We start from the raw sequence: 21,299 nt of genomic DNA on the forward strand, positions 1-21,299 counted from the left end.
AATGTAATCATGATCTTCCCTTAACTAACTTTTAACAACTGAAATTCTCTCTGTACACTCTGTTCAATGGTTAGCACATTCTTATCCCCTTCCTTATACTTATTCCAACGGAGGGAGTCTGAATGTCTAGCTGCTTATGTGCAAACAGGTTTCTCATCCTGTCTGACTTCTGCCTAATTCTATCCATGTTAACCTTAATAACTTCCCCTATCCCACACTCCTGATCTGCCTGCCCCTCCAATATGCTCTCTGGAATTCCAGTCTCATAATGAACATTCTTTCATCTTAAACCACTTCTGTCCATTTTCTGGTCCTCAGTGAGATATTAATTCTTCCTGATGATGTCATTTCCCTCTCATAACTCCTACTTAGGCTACACAAACCAATGCAAAAACACGCAGTCCAATTCCTTGGCTTAGTGATTCCAAATACAGAGTTTGGAGGCTGAGAAGATACTGCAAAAAGCAAAGTATATCCCATATTTGGGAGGCTGAAAAGTTGGTGTCCTGAACACTTTGTTCCTAATTATTAAGTTAAATTCTTTCTGTACCATTTCTACTGAGGAGCCTTTTTTTTTCTCTAAGGCTCAAAGTATCAAAATTTATTACCCAATCCAGATAATCGTGTCATTGTGGCTAGTATTTACTAACTCCCATCTACTCCTAGATATCCTCCTTCTCTCCTAAATGATTTCAGTGTTTATCTGGCATTTCCCTCCCTGTTATCCATCTCCTAACCCTCATATTAGGAGTCTCTGACAAACATATTTATGACCTCTCTTTTTTTTTTTGTTTATACTTTAAAAAAAAGCCATTTAATTAATTAATTAATTAGTTAAGAGCATTTTTCCATGGTTAAATGATTCGTGTTCTTTCCCTCTCCTCCTCTCACCCCCTCCTGTAGCCAATGAGCAATTCCATTGCATTTTACATGTATCACTGATCAAGATCTATTTCCATATTATTAGTACTTGCGATAGAGTAATCATCTAGAGTCTACATCTCCAGTCATATCCCCATCAAACCACATCATCGATCATATGTTTTTCTTCTGTGTTTCTACTTCCACAATTCTTTCTCTGGATGTGGATAATGTTGTTTTACCTAAGTCCCTCGGAATTATCCTGGATCATTGCATTGATGCTAGTAGAGAAGTCCATTATGTTCGATTGTGCCATAGATGAGCTCTCTTTTGGCAGTTTGTGTTTGAAACTATAAAACTAAGACTGTTTTATCTGATTGTAATCTTCAACTTTTATATTTCCTTGAGTCTTAAAACCCCAAACTCTATTTTCCTCTTTATTGTGTTTTCTCCCTCTATATTTCTGTTCTTCTCAAGGCATTGACTCTTTATTTTCTTGATCCTTTTTATAGCGACTCCACTCAATGCTGTTTTCTACTCTCAAATATCTTGATTCCTATATTACTGTTCATAATTTCTTGTTAAACCTTGTGACAGATGAAATTTGAAATTACTGAAGAAACAAAAGTTAGAGCATCTGAATATAGTGATGTTTTTAGGGAATTCATGCCAATAGTATAACAAATAGGGACCAACTCTCCTCAAATTGGCACCAGACTTCAAATACAAATAGATTTTTATGCCTTAACAGAATACATACTAGGATGCAAGTTTGGGGAATTTAGTTTCTAATTGGAGGAAAAATTACAGACCTTTCCATGTTAGAAGAGGGATGAGCAAGCAGGAGGACTTTTGCAGATGCGAAACTGGATGTAGCTCAATTCCCACACTTAACAGGTTGTATTTACAGAAAAATGAAATTTAAGTTTCAAAATAGTTATATAAAATGGACTAAGTTTAGTTCTCACAATTCCCAGAATTTTCTCAATCTGAACCTATATTATACCTACTACTTGACTCATTTGTTTCTATTAATTGCTAATGAAAGAAAGTGGAAAAATCATGAAACCACACTTACTGTGTTGACTACCAATTTAGATTATCTAATCTCAATGGCACTTTCACCATAGTAAGGCAAAAAATAATCTGTTTCTCCTTGATCAATTTGCTATCACAATCTCCACAGTAGTCCTTCTAAACCTTCTCATCTTGGCTCAAGCTTCTCATTATACTTCCACCTTCTGGCCACTCAGCCGAGGACTTTGCCTTCCTATTCATAGAAAAAAAAAATAGCTCACTCGTCAAAAATGCTCTCCTTTCCTATTCCTCCTGTCTGAAAAAAAGTGTAGAAAGAAGGAATAAATGCTTAATTCCAGCTATATGCCTGATATTCACAATTTGGAAGTTTATATTATGTATATATTATGTGTATATTTGTATATATTATATATATATTTAATATATTTATATATTATATATATCTACTGACCTATTCTATTTCTTCTCTAATGATATCTGCAAATTTCTTGTTATCAAATATTTACATTATTTGCTCTTCCTTAATTGGTTTCAAATTAGTTGTTAATAATATTCTATAATATTATTTTGAAGCAACATATTTCACAAAATTCCAGGATCTCATAGGTCATCTAACTCATCTCTGTCAAACAAAAGGCCTGCTGGCCAGACAGCCACCACACTCCTGACTAGATTAAAATGTAATTGGGAAATGTTCCACAAAATTAAAAAAACAACCTATAAGTGAGAAGGAATGAACTACCATGCAGGAAAGCTGATTCTACTTTTTGATAGCTCTGGTTGTTAGGAAAGTGTTTTATATTGAACTGAAATCTGTAGTTTAGAAACTTTTTTTCTTTCTTGTTCTCATTACTGTCTTTTGGGCCAATGCAGAAATATTTACTACCTTTTCCGTATATCAATCAGTCAGTTATTTGAACATAGTATTCATATTTCCAAATTTTTATCCTCTTGAATATTTCCAGTCCTTTTAACTTGTTCATAGAGGACATGTCTTCAAAATCTCTCTCTTTTTTTTTCAAGAAGAAGCACAATTCATGGCCAGAGGAATTGAACCTTAATCACTGAATTTTGTATTCATGGTACCTGATGTTTACCTTCTTAACTGTGTAAAGTGGATAAGGCATTTTAAACTTAATTGTTTGTTAGTTTTCCCATCTATAAAATAAAGAGGTTGTGCTAGATAACCTCTGATTTGATTCTAGACATTTGATCTTGGCAATATACCGGCACATTTGTCTTTGCTGATTTCTTCCCTAAAATGTAGTGCCAAGAATTAAATACAAAGAGTTATTCATCATAATAACTACACACTGATCCTAGATTCCAGTGGGATCAGGTAGAGAAACTTTCCAACATCACTATATCATGTGTTTATGTTTCAGGAGGGAAAAGATGGGATCAGCATTAAAGTTAAAGCTCATGGCCAAATTACTACTGAGAACAAACACATCATTACCATTACATAAGTGTTAAAGTTATGACGTGCTCTAATCCTCACAAAATGTTAATATCAAAAATACTTCATACATGAGAGAAAGTTCATTGAAAAATGGCCACTTTTTTTCTGAAGCTAGTAACTTAGGAACATATTGAAAAACAAAGCAAACAAAAGGGTTAGGTAAATAGCAAACCCGTTCAGCATGTAAGTCTTTCTTGAACTATTGACATATTGACTTTTCTCTAAATAATAGAACAAATTCTATAGAAACTTCTTAATAGTACAGAGGTGTTTATTGTCATTCAATGCACTTGGTACACTACAGAGTATTTCAGAGAGATTGAACTCTGCAGTAAAGCAAATGTCAACAGTATTTATATGCCTGAAAAGATGGTTAGTACATATCTATTATATGATTATTTTAATCTTTAAAAGAAAATATGCAGATGTCTTTAGCTTTTATTGAACTGATAAACAAAGTGTTGATATTTCTTCATGATGAGTCAGTTAAAACAAATGTCTCCAGGAAATAAGTAAATGTAGAGAAGGATTGATGATCCAATATGCTATGCCTGTATGTTTGTAAGGATCTAATTTAATTGTTTTCCTTTAGAACAACAACCCTTCCCTCATGTCCTCTTGACCTGATTCATTCCATTTTGGACAATAAAAATCTTAATTTTCAATTACTGCCCTTCTTATGATCAACTTTTCACTCTATTCTGTCTTCTACCCAAAAGAATTCAAGTTCATTCAAATACTTTCTTGACCTTTGGTTCAGTTGTTATTCAGTTATGTCTGACTCTTTGTAACACCATATGTTAATTATTTATTGACAAAAATACTGCAGTGGTTTGTATTTCCTTCTTCAGCTAATTCTACAGATGAAGAACCTGAGGCAAAAAAATTAAATGACTTGCCCAGGGACACAGAGCTAGTATAGATCTGAGAACATATTTGAACTGAAGATGAGTCTTCCTGACTCTAGAGTTACACTTTATCCACTGTGCCACTTAGTTATTCTCTTGACCTTAGATTAAGTCTATTATAGGAAATGTTTCATTGATAAATAGTGCTTTTCTTTTCCTTTCATCTTTCCAAATTTCATAACAACTGAGATCACCAGAAATCTCACAAGGGGGCTTGTGAACTTGGATGGGGAATTTACACTGTAAAAAGTAGCCTCTCTCTCTCTCTCTCTCTCTCTCTCTCTCTCTCTCTCTCTCTCTCTCTCTCACACACACACACACACACACACACACAAACATACACACACATAGAAATAAAACAACTAGAGGAAGCCCCATGGCACAGTGGAAAGAATGCTGAATTTCAAGTTAAAAGAGTCCTTGGCTCAAATCCCACTTTTCCCCAAATAAAAATGTTATCTGACCTTTGGCCAGACACTTAGCTTTTTTAAGATCTCAGTTTCTTCATCAGTATTTATAAATAAAATCAAATATCTAGGTGGCATGATGAGTAGAGTACTATAATTTGGCATATGGAAGAACTGAAGTCAGATTCTGCCTGAAATCCTTATAGGATGCACGAGTCAAATAATTAATTTCATTTTCCTCATTCATATAATAGGGATAATAAGAGTACCTCCTTCATGGGATTGTTGTGAGAATCAAGTGAGGTAACTTATACACAATTATTTACAAACCTCAAGATACTACATTAATAGTAATTTCCTGATTAGTGAGTTCCAAGCTCAGAACACCATTTCATGAAGGGTCCAAGGCATGCTCACTTACCTCTCAAATTTGACCAAGTATCTAGACTTCTTTCCCTTCTCATTAGTAGCCTTATCCTTGCAACTTGAGTATCCTCTATCTTTATTCTTCAATCTTTCCATTTGACTTTATCCTCAGGGTTTTTTCCTATTCCTACTGGTTTTCTATTGTTTCTAGGGGGAAAATACATAAATTATTCTGTTTAGTTTCTATAAATCTACACAACTTGAGTCCAATCTGTCTTTCTAATCTCACTGGACATTACTTCCACAAATTCAAACTTAATGATCCAGGCAAATTGGCCTTCTTTCTGTTACTCCTACATGATGGTACTAGCTCTCCTACCTGTACCCTGAAGGAGTTCCTTTTCATGACTTCTATATCAAAATTCTTTTTTCTTTCTAAGATAAAACTTTGCTACAATCTTCTGAATAAAGCATTTTCTGATTCTCCATACAACATACATACATAGTAGTAACAGTATTAGAGTGGGAGTAGCTAAGTGGCTCAGTGGATAAGAGAGCTAGTCTAAAGTTGAAAGCACCTTGTTCAAATCTGACCTCAGACACATCTCATTGGGTTAGTGAGTAAGTCACTTAACCCTATTTTCTAGCCCTTTCCCCTCTATCTTAAAGTTGATACTAAGATAAAAAGTGAGGCCTTATAAAAAGAGAATTAGTATGGCTACATACGTCCCTTTTTACTGATATTTTATGACTACAAGAAATACATTCTTACTCCTCTTTTTCTCTATAAATTCAAAAAAGAATCTGACCAGCTACTGAAGGACTTCTTTATTATATTGACATGTAATCTGGAAAAAATAATAATTAAAAATAAAATATAATTTCATGACATGTACTTATATATTCAATTCAAATGTTAGTTAAGCAATGGCAAATCATGGTAGTTGAACAAGATATTTGGCTAAATATAATGATTCATTATTTCAAGGAGTGCCACAAAATTATTTTACTTTCATCACTCAGAACAGTATATAAAAGTTAATATTTAAGTAGCTTCAAGAATGTCAGAAAATCAAATAATAGCTGTCTTTAAGTATTTGAAAGGCTGTCAAGTAGAAGAGTGATTACATTTGTTCTGCTTGGCCCCTATGGGCAGAAACAAAAGGGATGGGTTAAAGTTATACAGAGATAAACTTAGATTTCATACAATTCAAAATTTTTTATAGTTAGAAACATTCTGAAGTGGGAAAGAACACCTTGAGATGTGATCTGTTCACCCTCATTGGAAGTCGTGAAGATAACTTTGGATGCTTATGTGTCAGGTATGGTTTAGATTACAGTGATGGACAAACTATGGCCCGTGGGGCAGATGTGGCCCCTTGAAATGTTCTATCTGGCTGAGGGACATTATTCCTAATATGATGAATACAATGAGTAGGATACAATACAATGAAACTTCGAAAGAGTTGCCTTAGAAACAGACTGACAGATGAGCATTTCCTTTCCTTTGGTCCCCTCTTTAAAATGTTTGCCCATCACTGGGTTAGAAGAAATTCTCTCTCAGGTATACACTGGACTAGAGGACTACTTCCATCCCATCCAACTCTAAGGTTCTCTAATGATAAGATGACTCAATTTCTAAAAGTGTGAAAACATTGATCTAAAAGTTGCTTTATGTTTAGGTCTCAGTGGAAGTCTTACCCTGGGAATTTCTTTGTTTTGTGATGTAGAGGAAGAAACTTAAACTCTCTGAGAAGCATTTTTTTGATCTGGAAATTGACAGGTCTAGGCACAATAGCCTATAGGGTCTCTTTAATTTCTTATTCTTTGATGGGGAGAACATTGTACACAGTGACAACAATATTTTATGATGATTAACTGTCATAGACTTAGCTGCTCTCAGCAATACAATTATCAGAGGCAATTCTGAAGGACTTAGGACAAAGAATGCCATCCAACTCCAGAGAAAGAACTGTTGGAGTCAGATGCAGATCAAACCATTTCCAACTAGTTTATTTACAGTTTTTATTTTGGATTTTGTTTTTATTTGAGTATCTTCTTACAAAAATGACCAATATGGATGTATGTTTTGAATGATAAAACATTCATTACCCAGATCAAATTGCTTACCATCTCTCTGAGAGGGGAAGGAAGGAAAACATATTTCAGAAAACATACGTTGACGATTGTTATTACATGTAATTGGAAAAATAAAATATCTTTGAATAAAAAAATCTAATTCTGTGACACAATACTCTTGAACCCCTAAGGTCTCTTCAGATCCTCAAGCTATGATCCTATTATTTTCATTTCCATTCTACATAGGAGAGCTGACCAGAATTCTTCCTTATAACCCCTCATTTTGCAATTTCTTAATATTTTATGAATCTGAGATATTGTTGGTGTGAATCCTTCCCTGCTACTCCAGATGGCCACCCATCCATGGCTTATTATTTTTCATGATTCTTGTTCATACTCTTCAATAAAACTTCCATAGAGTATATACCCAACATATTAGAGCCCCTATTCTGGGTCTCATAACATTCTGTGAACTCTAATGAAGTCCTTTGTCTGCCTATCTGTTATTCTCAAAGGATATAAGTTTTCTAATGAAATTGTAGAAACTTTGCTCAGTCAATCACAGCCAAGTTCACTGTACTAAAACATTCGGTTTCTAATTCTCATTAGAAGGAAATTATTTTTCAGATTGAACCTAAATCCCTCAGCTTAAACCCATTTCCTCTTATTCAGTCCTCAGATAGATGAAATGCAGCTGGCGGCCATCCTGTGTGAAAATTTTTCAGACATTAAAGTCCTTGGTTAAGGTCATTTTTTGCCATTCACTGTTCAGTTTAAATAGTTGTAATTCATAGGTGTACATAAAGCATGCATCAGGTCAATCCTATATTCTATGGTAGTATTGGTGGTACGATCATTTTGTGTGATTACTTTATTGAATAGAAAATTTTAATAATCAACATTTAAGATTATGACAGATTCACTTTACTATATTTATAATAATGCCTTCAAGTATACTTTCTCTATTTTCTGTCATCTGGAAAACAGAAAGATTAAGTAAAGAACGGAGTGGTAGAAAATAAAGGGAGTTCTTTCAGACATTATCATTGAAATACCAAAGGGAATGTGTCTTAATTTTACAAATGCAGATGACTCTATTAAAATTTAGTATGCAATACAATTATCATACAAAATGATCATGGGCCATCACAAGGTAGATTCACTTTGACAGATCTGAACTGTTGCTCCTTATATGTTAAACTGACTGAAGAGGGGATGAGAATAGGACTGAGATACATAATGGGAGGCAAAAAGTTCCTCTATATGTTACTTTAGATCTTCACCAGGCCCTGGAAAAACCATTTATTCACTCTTTCAATGCGTCAAAATAACAGTGGACTATGACTTTGCTAGTTTGGTTACCTTATCCATGAACAAAGACTGGAACCTCTCCATGACTTTCTAGATAATCTTGGAGGGTTGTTTTCGGCAAGATACTAGATTGAGAAGCATGATCTATTTAGTCTCATTCTTCACAAATAAAGCACTTAATAGTTGCTAAATGAACAAATTAATAGATATAACACAATATACAATTATTTATAATAACAAACAGATATTGCCTAAAAGTTTAGAAAATGCTATAATCTTAATTGATCTCCATAACAGCCCTATGAGATAGGTTCTATTATTATCCCCATTTTGCAGATGAGGAAAATAAGATTAGAGAAATTGAGTAGTTTTTCCATACTCATACTTCTTCAGGCAGGATTTTTAACTTAATCTTCCTAACTCCAAGTCCAACATTCTTTGCCGCTGTGCTGCTTAGCTACTATTATATAAGTAAAATAATAAAAATATACACAGAGATCTCTGATAAATATATATATATATATATATATACATATATATGTATGTGTATGTGTATGTTTGTACACAGATTTACTTGCACATATACATCTACATCCATACATATTTTGCCAACATAGAGAGCTAAAACTATAGGAAATCTCTCCAATAAACTTGAGTGAAAACCATTTATAACTTAATAGGTAAATAAGTCTAATTCGCTATGTCATGCTGACCTTTATAAATATAATAAATACTTCAGACATATTCTGATCAATTTACTGGCATTCTGTAATAAAAGAGCTCCATTTGCATACATGGAGTGTATTGTTTGTTTGTTTGTTTTTGGACTCACACTAGAACCTTCCCCTAAAGATACACATACTCAAGAGGAACCTTTTTTTCCCTCTGTGAATTTCACAGTACAGTATTCATTTACAGTTTTAGATGGGAATCTGAGAAGTGGCTTGACAGTTCACCCAATGAGTTAGAACACCACACAATTAGTCTTAAGTAATTCAGGTAAAGATCCCATATGACTAGTGATGGTAATACCTAATGAGAGGGTCATTTATCCATTTAGAACAAAATATGGCATTGGAGAAAATGAGTTGCAAGTTTGGAATGGGTGGAGAAAGCTACATATGACAAAATTTAGGAGATTGTGACACCAGGCTGGTACCCAAACCCATCTGTTATTCTGTGTGGGACAGAGGACATATTGTTACGGTGATTAGGACAGGTGGTACTTCATTTGATAGCACAGCTGCGCAAAACTTCTACACTGAAACCTAAAACCATGTGAAACGTTCCAGCTTTGGGGTCACACACATACAAAAATGTAGAAGCAGCTGGGTCCTGTTCTGAAAAATTTTGTCTGACCAAGAGATTCTAGTTAGTGTTAGAAATCAAAACTTTTACACTGTTAGAGCAGATCCAGAAGCTTTCCAAGACTGAGCCTTGTGGATTCTTTCCCTTAATTTCTAACTAGTTATATGGATACAACGTTAGGCCTATGAAGGGCATCAATGAGTCAATCAGCACAGGATAAAGAAAACCAAGTATCTTATATGTTCAATATGATCTAAAGTAACATATTCTTGCAAGACCTACCTTGAATTTATTTTGTATATATTCTGTAGATACTTATAAAAATATGTTATATTCCCATAAAGGATATAAATTCTTTGGTAACAATGACTTTTATTTTTGTCTTTGTGTGCACAGTGCTGCTATGAGTAAGATGATAGAGAGGCTGTATAACCATTCCCCAAAACAGGAAGACCTGAGTTCCAGTACTGCCTCTAATGCATACTGGATATGTGACCAGGCAGATCTCTTAAACCTCCAGTCGCCTAGGCTGTTCTCTGAGACTACAGGTTGTAGAGAAGTTAATAGTCAATCTCGGTAAATATAGTTTTCTTAACTAGGATTTTATTGTAATTTAATATTATTCTCATTTATTTTAATTTAATCACAGGTCCAATTCCTAAAATTTTCCCAGTTTCTAGCCCATATAGGATATTTAACAAACTCTTTTAATATAATGAGTACTTCATATATCTGTGCTATAGTGAAACATTAGGAGAGTCACACACACACACACACACACACACATATACAGAAAGAGAGCGAGACAGAGATACACACACTCAGAGAGAAAGAGAAAGAGACAGAGACAGAGACAGAGAAAGGCAGAGACAGAGAGAGAGAGAGAGACAGAGAGAGAGACAGAGAGAGAACTGAGAGCTTTTGAGAGAGAGCTGAGAGCTTTTGATTAATAAAATTAACCCATGGAATATAAATGAGAATAACTGATATTTACATATAACTTTTAAATTTGTGAAGTACTTTCTTACATTGTTAGATTTGAACCTCACAACCACCCTATGAGAGAGATATGTTATAAGTATTATCAGCATCTGAAAGATGAAGAAACAGAGGAATTGAGGGTTAAGTTTCTAGATAAGGGTCACCTAGCAGGTAAGTCAAGATGAGATTTGATCCCAAGTCTTTCAGATTCAAAGTTCAATACCCTATTTTGTACCAAACTTTTTTTCTTAGATCCAAATTCATGGAAAATTTAGTACTTTTCATGAGATAAAAGGTTATCTTTCTGTATTACTTAAATGATAGATACATTTATTTTTGAAAATTAGATGGTGATGTATGAAACTAAAAAAAACTAATTTGAAAAAATTGACAAGTTCTATATATGTAAAAATGTTTGTATTAAAATACCAATATCACATATTGGTCATCTGATATTAATGTAAATTATATGGTTCACTTAATGATCATTTTGTTATGGAAGCTTATATATATTTGAAAGGAATGCCCCCAGCAGAGATCATGTGGCAAATTGTCTAGAGACAACACTTGATTTCAAAACTTGCTTCAGATACTTAATAGTTGAGAGACCCTAGATAAGTCACCTAAAGTCTTTTGAGTCTAAATTTTCTCATCTGTTTAATGAAATAACACTTATAGTGCTTTATTTCAAAGTGTTGGATGATACTGATCCAAATATGATTCCTTTGATCAACATACATTTTTGCGTATTTGAGTGTTATTTTTCTTAGTACTGAATTGAGTGTTATTGGAAATGTGAATATAATACATGGCCCCTATTCTCAGGGAAGTTAATATATACACAATTAAATAACATTACAAAGCTCAAAAATATGATCGCATTCTATTATGGTAAATGATAGTTAATATATACAGTGATTAGGATGTCATGAATAAATAAGTAAACACATCTAAGAATGAATGAACAAAAGAATGAATAACTTGATAAAAAAGAATATTAAGCATTTAACTATGAATAAAGAACTGTACTCAGTACAAGGTAAATAAAGACTTCATGTACTCCCATGAAACCCACATTGGGAGAGATCTCATGTATAGGAGGTTATAGCAGGAAGTCATATAGAAAGGTTCAGTAGTCCTTAGCTTGTAACAGCAAAGTAGGTGGGAGTTTATTTTTTCACTATAATTACAATTGATAAAATTCTATCCATTGCTAATAAGGAATATGTCAATGATGCCACAGACTTTAGTATCAAGAACAGTTTTTGTCTGTTTTTCTGTGTCTTCAGTAGCTATGGCTTTGGAGAATGAGGGGAACAGTAGTGCCTACCGAGGTAATTTTCAAGTCAATTCTCTAAGATTTTCCCTTGGATGATTGCTGCATTAACCCAGCTGGTAGCGAGATTGGTGGTCCAAAGAGCACTGAGAATTATGAGACCTTGTGCTCTGGATGCTCAACTGTTTTCAACAGTTTCAGAGGGGACCTGGCAGTTGTGGTCATAATGGCTTAATCTACCTAATATAAGTCAGAGCAAGTCTCTCCCTCATGGGAGAAGTGGGAAATGCATTGACCGCTAAATAATGTGTAGCATTTGGAAAGGGGAATACCATCAGAGGAAGATGAGCCAAATCACATTCTCTAGTTGTAAGCTCTTGAAATTGTATATATGATGTCCCCAATAAAAATGATAGTAACCCCTCAGGAACTTGCATAGCTTATCTTTGCAAGGAGGAGCTTCAGAAGTGATTCTAAAGAGTTTGGCTCTTTTATTACACATTTTATATTTTAAACATATTTTTTAAAGTGAAGTACATGAATACTATGATGGGTATAGGATCTCACTGATGCAAACACTCTGCAATAGTGCTGATCACCATTTATTCATGTCTTCTCATTTTATGAGACCCTGGATCAAGTCCTACAAATAAATTATCCGTAGGATGTCTAATTACCATCTAGGGTCTTGTTCACTTTTCATGGATTCCATTAGAGCATGAAAGCTATTATCAGTTGCTTTTTTTTTTGCTTCTTTGTCCTCACCACCTACTTTTGTGAACATGCTTCTGTAAATATATACTAAATAAACTCCTGTATAATTTGGTAACATACAGTATTCTACTTATACCCATTATTACATTCAATTTTAATTCCCCTGAGAATATGTTTCCAAGACTCCCACTTCATTTGGCATCACTGAAATTAAAATTATTTGTTTCAGCCAGAAGCTGGGGACATTATAAATACTGTCCAATTTCTCAAGTATAATTGAGTCTATTCTCAGTCTCTTATTAATTGTGGGCCGAACTAATTGTCTGTCAAATCTGATAATACAGGCTCTTATTTCAAATAAATAGGGAATAAGCAAAACTTTGACCATAATAAAAGCTGTAATAAGGAACTTCTGGGACAAAACGATCCTGTCACTCAAGATGTTCTCCATGTTGTCCCAGAAGTTCCTTATTACAAAGCTAACATCTACCTGGTATCATAAGATCTGCAAAGCATTTACTTATATCATCTCATTTGAACCTCATCACAAACAAGTAAGTTAGTTGCTTTTTTCTCTCTGCTTTATAGGTGGAGAAACTGAGGCTGAGGGAACTTAAGTAACTTCTAAGGATCAAGTGTCTGAGGCAAGATTCAAACTCAGATATCTGCTCTGTCTACTGGAACCAGCTAACTGCTTCTATTAACAAAATTGTTGCTGTTCATACTTTGTTTTCAAAGAGGGCCAATGACATCATGAAGTAAGGTCTTGACTTGAGCATGAATGGGTTTTAAGTGAACTAGAGATGCACAAAATTAACAGTCTCATGCTCTCTTCAAGAGTCATCAAAGTCCAATGGTAAATGGCAGTACAAAAGTCAAGAGGACTGGTACTGGATTGGGATGCAGCAGATGATCTTGGGGGGCTTCAATATCTCACCAATCACTAAGAGATCCATAGCATCTGCTTCAGTCACTGTCCTGGAGGTTGAATGAGTGGTCTTTATCTGCCCATTCCACCAGAGGATGTCTACTCAAGTTTGCAATAGACAACCTGCTAACTCACCAATCTCACCAATGGGTTTGAAGCCTTTCAATTGCCCTTAAAATGACTTAGCCTATCTGCCAAGACAATTTTAGTGTGGTATGACAACTGCTAAAATAATAGATGAAATTTTAAAATCTCTAAATATTATGTTAGTTAATCTCATTAAACTCAATAGTTATATTAACTAATGATAATATGCCATGTAGCAATCTGTCCCCCAGGGACGTCCTCTGTTTACTAGGACTTTTTTTGGCCTGTTTCTCAGAGGAGATACTTTCAGATCAGAAGCTTCCCATTTGTAAAACTCTGGGAAACCGTATGTTTAAATATTACATTCTCTGCATCTAAGCCTGTGTTATTAGGGGAAATAACTAACAATTTCTGGAGTACAGGTTCCCAGGAAACAAGCAGAAGGTCACAGAAGCTGAGGTCTGTAGTTCTGGTAAATCAATTAAAGATAATTGCAGAAAGTTATCAATGACGTCTATCCCAGTTCAGCCCTGAGGTTCTGACTTTCCCAAAAGTAAGAGAAAAAGTTTACCCAGCCCAGAGTAAATTTATCTATTTTTAATTAAATGAGCTGGGGAATAGAATCAAATTACCATCTCTTAAAATTATTCCAATAAGCTAATTCACTCTACTTGCATCTTGGACTCATATGTTATTAATACTGTTTATCAGATTTCAAATGGATCCAATATTTTCTTGTTTGAATGGATTTGTCTCACTCTATTGGAACATAGAAAAGCACAATCCTGCCATCTCAAATTGCCATAGCAACAAGTATAGGCCCTGCTTTGGCTAGTAAAGTGTGTCACTGCCATTTTGAAGCACCCTACAAAGTCCCATTATGTTATTTTTTTTGGCATGGCGGTAAAACTGGGTTCTCAAAGCCTATAGCACCAGAAAAGAAGCTATAAAGGTTTTTTTTCCAGGAGAAAAGGATTTGAATATAGGATTCATAAGTCTTCTTCCCCAGGCCAATTTAGCTATGAACTGAGAAACCTATAATCAGCAACTTGGATACTTGATCAATTCTTTGGCCATGGCAACTGACAATAACAATAACAAAAAATATACCTCAGAATCCTGGGAAGATGACAGCATAAGAGGTTTCCTTAGTGAAACTTTCTATTCATTATGCCATATAATATAGATTAACACACACACACACACACAGAGAAAAGAGGAAGAGGAATAATAAAAGCACTTAGGACAAAACAATTTTAACAAGAAACAAGAACTGAAAGATAATCCATCAACTAATCTCTTCCAGAGCTCATGTGGCATTTCCGTAGTTCCTTCCTTTATATACTTTTATATTCTTTCATAACTTCTAGTGGTGCGAGGTGATGCTGAGAGGCCCAGGGCAACAAAAATTTCAGATAATGAATTTGGAGTTCCAAGGTTGTATCCCTCTTAGAAGTCCCATCATTCTGGGTCCTGTCCTCTCAACCCACTTTAACCCATTCAATGAAATTAGTGACTAATGTGGTGGGATACTTTTAGATATCTGGCTTTCAGAGTTAATTTCTCATCATTTTCCCAGGTGTCAAAAAGGAGAGTCTAGGTGATTGTAGAGGAGTTTAGAGCTTTGGAGTCAACAAAGTGAACTAGGAATGAAACCAGAAAAGTAAGTGGCAATGATTATTATATAAAAAAGGAGGAGTAGGTCACCACCAGAGGGAGAAAGATAAAAAAGTTAAATAATAATGAAGATTTTCAATATATCCTTTCTTTTAAGTAGAGTCTTCTCATAATATATTTATAATGAGCCAAGAGGAATTAACTTACTGCTCAAAGACAGAAGTTACAGCAAGGGTGTTGGAGATCAGAAAAATGAGAACGGTAAAGGTAGAGATTAACTTTATTGCAGTAATTAATTGGAGTGTCCACATAATATGTTCCACCTGGTTATATTTATATTTTATGGAAAAGAAACCATGTCCATTCCTGATGATTAAAGAGAACAGAGAATAGAGAGAAATGGGGCAGAGGGATGTATGCAGTACTTGAGGGGGAAAAAAGTCAACAAGAAGCACATTTTCTACAAATACCATAGAAAAACTAACAGATGGAATAAAACAAAACAAAGCAAAGCAAAATAAAGCAAAGTTTACTGAAAATGTAAATATTCCAAGGAAAGAGCCATCTCAACGGACAAATACTTGGCAATAAGATAAATTAAGGTAAAACCCCCAAAGTAAAGATATCAATAAAATAACTGAGTAATGCCACATTAAATGGCAACATGGATCTCCAAGGATCACCAAAATGATGACCCCAATTGGAAAAGAAATCAAAGAATAGGAAGGACACACAAAATAAATTATAACTTTTAAGAAATAAATGGGATGTCAACATCATTCTTCAACAGATAGAATCTTGGACTCAGAGTTAGGAAGATGTGGGATCAAATCATATCATAAAAACTTACAAGTTATGTGGCCCTAGAAAAGTGAATTAAATTCTGGACTTTTCTTGCTAATTATTAATTTGAATGAGTTGGATATAATGAGCTCTTAGGTTTCTTCCAGCTCCAAATCTCAGATCTCATAATTGTTTAAAATTAGGAAATATAGTTAAAGAGTAGAAATTTCAGAACAAGGGATAAAACCCCTCTAATGATAATACTTTGAATTAAAAATCATGAAATTGGAAGATAAAACATAGATAGGTAGAAGGAAAAAATACATGAGCACAATTTTTGGAGCAATATTAGATGAACAAATGTTAATAAAGAATTCTGAACTTGAAGATAGAATGCAAGAATAAATAGTCTAAAGATAATGGGTCTTCTAGGGCAAAAATGGTGTAAGAAAACTAAAAATAAATAAATCCAGAAATATTTTATGAAAATATCTTTAGAAATAGCAAAATCAGTTCATAATGCACAGATTGAAACTCTGTAAAACATCAACCTAAAACTCAATAATATCTCAAGGGAGCATCTAGGGGACTCAGTGGTTTGAGAGCCAGATCTGAACATGGGAGGTCCCGAATTCATATCTGTCCTCAGATACTCCCTAGCTATGTGACCTTGGGCAAATCACAACTCCAATTGCTTAGCCTTTATAATTCTTCTATTTTGGAACAAATATACAGTATTAATTCTAAGAATGAAGGTAAAGATTTAAAAAAGCATATCTCAAGAAATATTTTCATTAAAATTTAAAAATTAAAGGGGAAAGAAACAATTTGGATTTTATAACTTTAGAAAATATATGTAGAAAATTATTACATATAATTGGAAAAATAAAATATCTTTAATAATATTTTAAACTAAAACATCAAAGAACAAATTTTGCAAGAACAAGAGGAAAAAATCTTTCCATTCCCATGAGAATATATCAAAATAGCACAGTATTACCCATGATTACATGAATTCAAAGAATTGATGGATTATGAATTCTAAAGAGCAAAAGAGACTAATTGGCACTTCAAAATAACATATTTTACAAAATTGAGCCTAATCAACACAGAAAATAATTGGACATTTAATTAAAGGAAAGAATTTGAATCATTGTTTCAAAAACCCCAGAGATAAACAAAATATTTAACAAAAACTGACCAAATAGAAGAATTTATCTAATTTCAGATAAAAATAAAAGAATAAGAAATGGAATGTTTGTTTTTCATGTAGCTAGAACTAGACAGTGATATAAATGTGGAGCAGGAGAAACAAGGCTTTTTTTTCATGAAAAATCAAAATGTTTGAGTAATACAGAAAATTTGAAGACATCATAAATAGTCTAAAATATGTTTAAGGAACAAAATATATAATGGGAAAAATAGGACCAGAACTGAGAAATAAATAGATTAATGTTTAAGGAGTTATTCACATAGGATTGGAGAGGGTTGGTGGATTTGTTCCACCTGCCTTATGGATATTTGAAGAATAAGGGGAGAACAGAAGGGGCAGATCACAGAGGAGAGAGGGGGAATCAGATTTGATTAGTTAAATGGAATGGCTCAGAATCAGCAGAAATAGTCTCTCAAATGTGGTATTGGGTGAGATGAAATTCTCCAGTGAGGGTTTGGAGACTGGACACTTTGGATACTGAATTCTATATGATAACATTGCATGACTCGTTATTAACTGTCAACACATAGGAGGGAATGGTTAAGATCTTAGAAAAAGTATGATCATTGTTGAGTTAGGAAGCCATAGTTTTAAGAGATATAACAAGAAAAAGGATAAATGTTGAAGGAAAAGACAAAGATCATCACAATCTAGACACTCATAGAGAATAAAAAAATAAACAATCAAACAAAAACTTCTTAACAGAGTTGTTCAAAAATAGGTTGGGCTCACTCTTTTTAGAGATATTCAACGAGTAGTTTAATGGTCACTGTTGGTATATTAAGATAGGAACTGCTTTCATGTACTGGTTGGGCTAGATAGCCTCTGATGTGTCTTCTAAATATCAAATTCTATTATTCTCTGAAAATGTTTTGTGAACTCTTTTTTTGTTTGTTTCCTCCAATGAGGCCAATTACAATCTTTCTATGTCTGCCTTTGCTGGGTGACTCTTGTCTAGCTATCCAATAAGTGCCTCAGGGAAGTTCATTAAATGCATTAGAAGTCTCCCTATCTTTCTTCTGATATTGTGAGACTATAATTGAGACATATTTATGTTAAAATTTATCAGAAGAAAACACAAAATTTAATATTATAACACTAAATATAAATGTCATGTTATGTGGTTGAATAGCTAAAGGTATGTATATGGTATTTTGAAAACCTGAAAACTTCTGGCTTTGTGACGACTGGACAACTCCAAAATATTATAAGTAGCAGAGACTATGTCTATATTCATAAAAGTTTCCTTATCTGAGAGTTCCTTTTCTTGCCAAAATCACAGATTTACTTTCTTTCCTGATACTTATGAACATATTATATTATTATAATAAAAGAAGAAAATAAGACAACATGTATGAAAATGGAATCCAACAACATACAACACATAAAAGTCCTCTTCATTAGAAAATCAAAACATATATATTTATAATTAAAATGTAGAAATATAATGAAATATATTTGGCTTGAAGAGACTAAAAAGCAAGGCCTACAAACATGATCTCAGATAAGACAACAATAAAAACAATTGTAAATCAAAAGAAAAGCAGGGAGACTAACTTCAAAATTGATAAATTTAACATTATTAATGTCCATATATATCCCAAATTTAAAAACATGAAAAATGACTTCAAATATAAAGGATAGAAAATTAGATAATATATGATTACTCTGTATTTGCAAAAAAACACCAAGGTGAATGGAACAGTATATTCACAAAAGCAAAGGAGATTAAATTATAATGCAAAATGTCAAACATACTGTCTTGATATGAAAAATCATAATAAAAAAGATCAATATTCAACAAAAGAGAGACATTTGAGGCATGCCTGCAAACAGATATGTACAAAATCTATGACTTGAACATACTACAAGCAACAGAAATGAAAGGCACGAAACAACAAGTAATCAAATAAATTACTCATGTTTAGAGATTATTTGAGGGTTCAGTGAAATCTATATATTTTAAAAAGAATCATCAAGCGATAAACTGTATTTTCAGAATATGCCAAAAGGGAAGATAATCAAGAAAGTGACCGAATCAATGACAATTTCTTTGAAAGGGTTGCAGGAAAATAGAGTTAAGAAAGAAGTTGGAGGGAAATAGAGGAGATTGTGAATTTAAACATTTAATAGAGAGGGAATGAGAAAAGGAAATAAAAGCATATTATTATTTTAAAAATAATTCAACTAAAACTTCCAAAACAGGAAAGGAATAACAAAGGGGAATGAAGGGGATATTTATATATACTGGCCTAGGGGAGGAATGAGGTGGGTAGAACATGTGGGGGAGATATCCTGCTGTAATCTACTTGCATCAAAGTTATTTATATGAAACTAATTTTAGGAAAAATAAAGTGTCTTGAAAACAGAAGTGATTTTAAAAAAAAACAATAATAAATTAACAAATGAAATAAAACAAAATAAAAGCTTCACAACATCTGACTCTGAATAGAGGAAATATAATAAATGTAATCAACAGGATGGATAAGAAGACAAAAAATTACAGTGTGTTTTTATAAGGAAAAAAATCTGAAAAGCAGACAATCATAGAATCCAAGTAAGAATTTAAAATATAATTTACTGTGAATTATATGAATCCAGAGCAAGAATTGCAATCAACAGAAATTACAGAGAAATAACATTTTGTTAAAGAAACTATAAAATATGAACCTATAGTAATATTATACATGTATTCAGTAAATACCATAAAAGATAACTGCAGGATATGTAGACATGTGTATTTATAATTTTCATGTATGTATATATGTGTATATATCTTAATAGAATAATAATGTTACTCTCTTAGAAAAAGATAAATATAATGAAATTATTTTTAAAATGAGTTGGACAAAGAGGAAAGAAAAATAATTACATGAAATTCAATCAAAATGATGCCCTGTCTCCCATCACATACCTCTTCCAGCCTTATAGTGCTATTTAGTAGTGGCCCCTCACCAAAAAATGTTGAGACATATTTTATTCACCTTCCTTTCTGCTGCCTTCCTGTTATTTGGCAGCCCCTCTTTTACTGCGAGGCTATAGGACTCATAATCTTTGGTCCTTCATTAACTAGATGTTTTGATTACTCACATCCCTGCTTCCATTATCTATTCTCCCTGATTTATACACACACACACACACACACACACACACACACACACACACACACATATATATATATATATATATATATATATATATATACACATACTCCTCCTACTATTCTACAATATTTTCATATTAAATATATCATTTGCTTGCATGAAAGTTGTGGGGTTTAGTTCATAATACTTCACTTTTTTTCTCTTATACTTTCACTATTCCAATTTATTTAAATTCCATTTACAAATTTTTTCTTTTTCTTTCTTAAAAAATATAGGTTTTTTTCTTCAAAAATATAAGAATAGAATAACTTGTATTCTTCCTTATAGCCTCTTTTTGAATTATACACTACAGTGGACAGAACAGTGGAACTGGAGTTAGAAAGAGCTTAGTTCAGCGCCTACTTCAGAGATTAAAAAAAAAAAAAAACAATTGTGAGACCTATAACCCCTTGATTTTTTCCCTCCACTTCTTGACTTTTTAGCTTTACATAGAAAACATTCTTTATTTTCAGAGTATTGTCTTTTGCTTTTATTCTAACAACTTTTCCTCTATTGCTGTTTATTTATTCATTTTATTAATTTTAAATATATTTTTTCTTTATTTATTTGGAGAAATTCATCATTGTGTATTCATTTTCCTCCTAATATGATAATTGAGCTTTGCTATACTGAGATGTAATATCTGATATATCACCATTTCTAATTGCTTCTTATGCATTTAATTTCACTTTTGAAACATTCTATAGTTTCTTGTTGCTTATTCTGCTCCTTTGACATGCCACATGATTCCGTTTAACCAGAAGTTGCTTCACTTTTCTTTGTCTTCTAATATTTAAGAAAGCTATGTGATCATTCT

The sequence above is a fragment of the Gracilinanus agilis genome, chromosome 4 (genome assembly GCF_016433145.1).
Source record: "Gracilinanus agilis isolate LMUSP501 chromosome 4, AgileGrace, whole genome shotgun sequence".
In the NCBI taxonomy this organism is placed as follows: domain Eukaryota; kingdom Metazoa; phylum Chordata; class Mammalia; order Didelphimorphia; family Didelphidae; genus Gracilinanus; species Gracilinanus agilis.